This window comes from Branchiostoma belcheri, unplaced genomic scaffold, assembly GCF_001625305.1.
Source record: "Branchiostoma belcheri isolate BF01 breed outbred unplaced genomic scaffold, Haploidv18h27 scaffold52, whole genome shotgun sequence".
Taxonomy (NCBI): Eukaryota; Metazoa; Chordata; class Leptocardii; order Amphioxiformes; family Branchiostomatidae; genus Branchiostoma; species Branchiostoma belcheri.
Window position 1 is genome coordinate 1,167,715 of NW_017804154.1, and position 7,052 is coordinate 1,174,766.

At 41.6% G+C, this 7,052-nt stretch overlaps 1 pseudogene; it reads left to right on the top strand.

Moving 5' to 3' along the window:
* The window catches only part of LOC109480721, a 44,673-nt pseudogene that overhangs the window by 35,043 nt on the left and 2,578 nt on the right, over window positions 1–7,052 (top strand).

The window sequence follows — 7,052 nt, forward strand, 5'->3', positions numbered from 1 at the left end:
ACTGGCCTTGCCCAAGTCAAGGACGTAAACCAAGCAGGGTATAAGTGTTCTACACACAAGGACGACCAAGTGTCCACACCTTCTCCAAACAGCCTTCCAGAAACTAGTATTAGACAGGTCGAGTGAACAGGAGAACAGAGGAAATAGCTTTGACTTTGAAACTGTAATTTTTGAAGATTTATATCACCTGCATGAAGTACAAAGGAGACCTGTAACTCCAAAGAGGTTAACTATTTTCCCGTATAGAACATGAGATTAGTCAAGAGACATGTGAGTGATAGTCGCTTTTTGTCATGTTTCGTTGCTATTTAAGGTACCGGGTAGTTCACATATTCAGTCAAACCTGTACCAGTGCAACTGCATAAGGACCACCAATGTGACCACTTTTTGTCCCTTATAAAATACTTTTCCAATTGCCCCAGCATTAAGAATCCTGTGTATAGCATCCCTTAAGCCAGAATTCCAAGAAGTCTTTCCCAAGGAAAAGAGGTTAAATTTGGTACAGATTTTCGCCTGAAGGCTTGGAATGACCTTGGCTAGGAATGTAGAGCTTGTTATTGTTGGGAATTTTCTGGGAGTCCTCTGTTTCCCTTTGACCTTGTAGCTGGATCTTCAAGGACATACTGCTGCCAGTGTCTGCAAGATCCCAAACAAATAAACAAGAACAGCTTTCCAGCTGCTGTTCTGTTGTGAGCAGAAGCAAGACTCCTCTCTTCAAAATGGTGTATCTACTCCATTCCAATTTCTAAAATGCAGCATAAATAAAGTGATAGATAAGATACAAGATGAATAACAAGAGACAAGACAAATACAACAGAAGTTGAATTCCTAACTGAGGAGTGATGAGTCAAAGGGACAACTAATGACGCTCACAGTTTTCACTCCTTCACTCCATCATTCACTCGGATTTGGTATTTTGCCTGAATCTTGGTGAATTTGCATGCATACATGTATATCCCTTATTCAGTGTATCAGAGATTAATCATTACCCTGCTGCCTAGCCCTGCATCCAATGGAGAATTGGTACTTCTGTGTGCTAAAGGTTAAAGGTTAGGTGTAACTGTAAGTCAAGTCAGCGAAAATTCTAGTGCAGTAATCTGATGATACTGTGATTTTCTGAAATGTTTCTGTAGACAACATCATCACTGAGCTACAGGACAACCTGGGCCTGATTGAGGAGGTTGGACAGTATGTTGCCATCGTGCGCTCGTACGCTCTGGTAACGCTGGACTTCCTACGCAGTCTGAAGAGGATCAGGGGACAGGACGAGAATGGGTAAGCTAAGACCAATTCTTTTACCAGAGCTGAAAATTGATGTTCAGATATCCACTATTAAACTGTTGCCTTATTGGACAGGCTATAAAATGTAGACTGATGCATTCATGTAAAGAAAGTAAGACAAATGTATTTATGATACGCGAGTCTACTGAAGCATAGGTGACCTGCAAGATATAAAAACATCACAGGGTGGTTCCGTCTGGAAGTGGTGACATTAACTGTGAAGTGCAAAGTTTCAGACACCTACTGAGAGGCTTGTCAGATGCAGATGTGCTGTTTATGATTCACGAAGTCCCTTTGAACGAGGGCCAAATCCGTTAAAGTCTATATCTCATGTCAGAAGACATCAGAAGTCATAAACTACCTTAAATGTTTTTTCTTCCACAATGATTTTATTTTGTGGTGTGCTCTTAATGCGAAATCATGACTCCATGAAAATGTATTTCTATTATACTACAGAATAGTTTCAACTGACCGTGAACTTCAAACCCCATGAAAACTTAGAAGCAGTTATAACTTTCTTTTCAAAAGGAATGTGTAAAGATTGTGGCATTTAGTTCAAAATGAGAGTTAAACTTGAAGATAAAAAGCTATCCTGACTGCTTCCTGCAATGTTTCAATGAAGCAACCCTACCTAAATTGCTATGAAATGTCTGACTGCGCATCTCTGATTTTTCTGTGTGTTATTTTTCCTTGTCCTCTACAGTTACGCTTTCTATGTGTTGGACAACCGGAACCTGGAGAAGTTATTCAACTGGGATCGGATGAACATGACCATCGATGTTGGGAGGCTGTTCTTCCACTTCAACCCCAAACTGTGCCAGCAGGTCATCCACACCATGTGGGACAAAGTAGGACTTACCGGACAGCCATCTGATGTTGACGTCTCCACTCTAACCAACGGGGACCAGGCACAATGTGAGTATCAAACACCTATAGCAGGTGTCTGTGATTATTGATGGTGAGGCAAAGTCATGGTAACCTATAACCAAGCATTTTACTTCAGGATCGTTATAGCAGTTATGAGTGGCATGCATGAATCAATTGCTGGCAGTGATAACAACTGTTATTACCTCCATGAAATGTGTCATGGAGGTTATATTTTCAGTTGCGTTTATCTGTCCGTCCGTCCGTCCGTCCTTCCGTCCTTCCGTCTGTCTGTTGGTCAACAAGATAACTCAAGAACGCCTGGATGGATTGGTTTCATACTTGGTGTGTTGGTAGGGTGTGACGAAAACTGGAAATGATGAGATTTTGGTCCCCCTAGTGGCTTCCCTTGGTACTGCAGCGCAACTTCCGGTTTTGATATCTCGCGATCTGGACATGCTAGGGTCATGAAATTTGGATGATAGGTAGCTCTTGTGCTTGGGAAGAAGTCGCATGAGTTTGGGCCCCCTAGCGGCTTGTTCTGGAACTGCAGGGCACTTTCTGGCGAAATGTTTAGAAGCCAATAAGTCCAGACAGGAACAACATATTTTCATTATTTTTGGTGTGTAGGTAGCTGAGAGAGAGATGTACATAATTAAATGCAAATTATGCAAATGAGGACTTTATTTGCATAATTAATTAGGAAATTCTATAATTACAGTGTTTTACATTATCTCGCGATCTGGACATGCTAGGGTCATGAAATTTTGATGGAAGGTAGCTCTCGTGCTTGGAAAGAAGTCATATGAGTTTGGGCCCCCTAGCGGCTTGTTCTGGAACTGCAGGGCACTTTCTGGCGAAATGTTTAAAAGCCAATAAGTCCAGACAGGAACAACATATTTTCATTATTTTTGGTGTGTAGGTAGCTGAGAGAGAGATGTACATGATTAAATGTAAATTATGCAAATGAGGACTTTATTTGCATAATTAATGAGGAAATTCTACAATTACAGTGTTTTACATTATACTATGTAACCTATGGCAGGCGGAACTTCAACAGATACTAATTATGCAAATGATGACCTAATTTGCATAATTAATGTGAAAATTCTATGATTTCGTAATGGTGAATGATGAGAATGTCATACTTGGGACATCTGTAAGTTAATCAAAAGTTAACATACATCACGATGCATATATCATGTTAATGCAGAGGTCATTTGAACAATTAAAGAAGAAATTTACATTTACATATCAAGATCATATTTCATGGAGGTATGAGGTCTCGGAATTCTAGTGTTTCTAATGATTCTAATGTCTTATTGAATCAAATTTTTCAGGCTCATTCCACAAACTTGTCATCAGTGATATGAGCAGCGGAAAGGACTGGATCATCGTGAGATGGGAACAATTCGTCCCACCCGATCCCAGAGATTTACTCAGCTACACGGTGTCTTACAGAGAGACGTAAGGCCTTCATTCACCTCTTTTTGTGTCCATACATGGTGCTTTTCCAGAGAAATACATTTATGTGCTCACTGACCTTGTTGGTTGCACTATTTGCTCCATGTTCCGTCGCAGAAATTTAAGTCGCTTTATTTTTTCTTTCCATTTTCAGGTCTGAGCAGGGTATAGAAGACGAGTATGAAGGACAAGATGCCTGTGGCAACACAGAGTGAGTACAAGTTATTTTTGAAGTGTGAACTTCAGCTTCCTGTTGACACGTTGCACAATTTGCTGGTTTTCATGTTAAAGCACAATGGAAGATGCTAATGTCTTTTTCCTCTACAGATGGAGAGATTTTGACGTCAATCGTGATCAGACAGCACATATCATCACTGGGCTCAAGCCCTGGACACAGTATGCTATTCTTGTGAAGACTTACACCAAAGCTGGTGCACGAGAAGGTTCCGGAGCCAAGAGCGATATTGTGTACGCTCGCACCAACGCTGACAGTAAGCAAACAACTTTTACTTATCACTTTCATGTTTTAAGCCAGCTATCACAAAAGTAAACATTTCTTTGTCCTGGGCTAGGTGACAACGCCTAATTTATTACTGACTTCTTTCAGAACCGACCCATCCGCTGGACGTTGTTGTGTATTCTAACTCCTCCAACATCCTGATCATCACCTGGAAACCTCCCAACAGACCCAACGGTAACGTCACGCATTACATCGTCAAGTACAAGCGGCAGCAGGAAGACGTGTCTTCAATGGAGAGCAGGGACTACTGTCAGGGAGGTCAGTTACCATAGCAACTCCTTTACCAGTATATGCAGTTTTTAACGAAAGTTTTGAAGTGTATTTTTTATATTTTGACCAAATTGAAATGGCGTCATAATCACTGTATCAGATGCATCCTTGTATTCAAGTTTGAAAGGGGAGTCAAGAAGAAAATTACAGTTGTCGTACACATGTATTGCCAAGGGTTTAATGCATGCTTTTATTTGTGCCTTCAGGCTTGAAGCCCCACAGACCGACCCAGGGGTTGGAGGACATTGTCAACAAGGAAGAAGAGGCCAACAACAGTACTACAGGGGATGGGACCTGCTGCGAGTGTCCCAAAAGTGAAGATGAGATTCGCATCGAGGAAGGGGAGGCAGCCTTCCAGCAGGAGTTTGAAAACTTCCTGCACAACAACGTGTACCACAAACGGTAAATAGGAGTGCTTTTAATCAACTTCACAGTAATGGAGATAGAAAATTGGACTTCCCTTTTCAGCTTCTGTGATAAACATGGCAGCCTTGAGTGTTTTATGAAAATTGTTTCGAAGTATGAAGACAGGCCCACATGTTGAAAAGCTTTTTTTCATTGCATTCACAGGGAAAATGAGACCAGAGCTGGTCGTCGCCGCCGTGAGCTGCTTCGCCGTGTAACAGCCAGCCCGTTCTACAGCAACCAAACCATGAACACAACCTTACCAACCACCAACAGGACCGTACCACCCACACCAATGCCCAATCCCAACCCTCAAATGGAAACCATGGTGTGGAATGAGAACATGGTGGTTTTGAACGGGTTGCGGCATTTCTCGGAGTACATCATTGAGGTGATCGCCTGCAACGCGGATGAGGCTGTGGGCTGTAGCGGCTCTGCTGTGGAACTAGCCAGAACGCAGGCTGACAGTACGTTTTGATTTATGCTCTTGATAATTTTTTTTACATGGATTTCTAAGCAAATATTAGAAATGTGCAACAGCTTGCTGAAGTTAAGACTTGAAGTAACTATCATTTGATATCTGGTAGATTGAAGCATTTCCTGTTCTATCATTCAGGTTCTGCAGACAATATTCCAGGCGACATTGAAGTTTGGGAGACAAAGGACAACCAGGTAAGCTGACTGCAGCCATCTCTGAACAACATTCCAACATGTTTAGAATGTGAATGTGAACAGTCTCTTACCACTGTTTGGATTTTTAATGCAATTCTTAGATGTGCGAAATACAGGTTGATTTTCCACCATTCCACCTTTGTTGTGTGTAGTTTGGAGTGAGGAAAGGTTAATGAGGTCAAGGGTCTCACTTAGTATATTTTTTGTACATCACATAGTCATTGGCCTTACTGCATTCATCTCTATCAATCTAGGCTGCCTTTCAGAGCAGTGAATGGACAGCATTGGAAAAAACAACTTGCCAAAGTTGTTACTGATTTATTGAAACATCCCCTTAGCAGAGGCAACTTGAAGCTTATAAAGTTGCTGTTTGTAGAGACCTAACAGACAGGGGAACACGTAGAAGGTGCCAGCGTTTAATGCCATCTGAAGTGCTGAAAAATGAAAAGGCACTGATGAGAGTTAAAAGGTCTGGAGAGTTAAAAGGTCTGGACTTCTTGGATGTGGAAAATAGCAGGAGGTTGTCTGTACTTTTGTTGGAAGAATTTAAAAGGTGCTGCTAATAAGTTCAAGACTTTTGAACAGTTGCCAAAAAAAGCCATTGTGCTGTTTGTGAAAGACTCGCTAGAGGAGCGCTTGTATTACGTGAGGAGCGGTGGATGCTTTGTCAACTGCACTTTACGCATCCTACTTTTACTTCATCGTTATACATGCACATCTCTTTTGTTGATTCCTTGTTTTGTGTGCTGTTTTCAGGCAAAGTTGCATTGGCAAGAGCCAGTCTCCCCCAACAGTATGGTGGTCCTCTACAACATCGAGTATGCCAAGCTTGGAGCTGACGGCAACTATGTAAGTGCCCAAACCTTTGAAAATTGTTATTCATTTCTGATTATCATTGTAATATATTGTAACATGTATGGAGATTGTCATAGCTTGAGATATACTGTAGATGTAGTGAGCCTTTTGGGAGCTGGCCTTTACTGTGTGTTCTGGTCTCTTTTCTCATATATCCTTTGTGTAGAAGTAAAACGTTTTCCTGACTCTGATTGGACTTGGGTAACCAAAAGTTTGTGATTGTTTGGGGGTGAAATTGGATTGAAATGTCATTTGATGTGAGATGATTTTCGATGATGGATTGTCAATTCACAGGAGCAACCAGTACAGTTATGTGTGGAGTACCACAAGTTGAATGACCAACAAGGATACACCATAAGCAAACTCGAAGCTGGAAACTACACCGTCAGGGTCCAGGCCACATCCTTTGCGGGAAATGGCTCCTGGTCCAACCCTGTCACATTCTATGTGGAAGAAAAAGGTGAGTGAAGCTTTGTTGTGTAACGTTGCATGTTCGCTTCTACCTGGGGTTTGTTGGTACGTACCAGTGCATTTTTCACTCTAAGTTGCCTATTTCCTGTTAAGAGTGTGTTTCCTTTGCAGTGTTTGCATTGATAGATGTTCATTAGTATCACTAACTGTGGGTTCTTTTCCTTTTCACGCATTTCTGCCTGTGCACCATTCAGACATTCAACCCCCAGGTACTACAACTGTTTGTCTGTTAACTTGTTGTCTGCTCTGT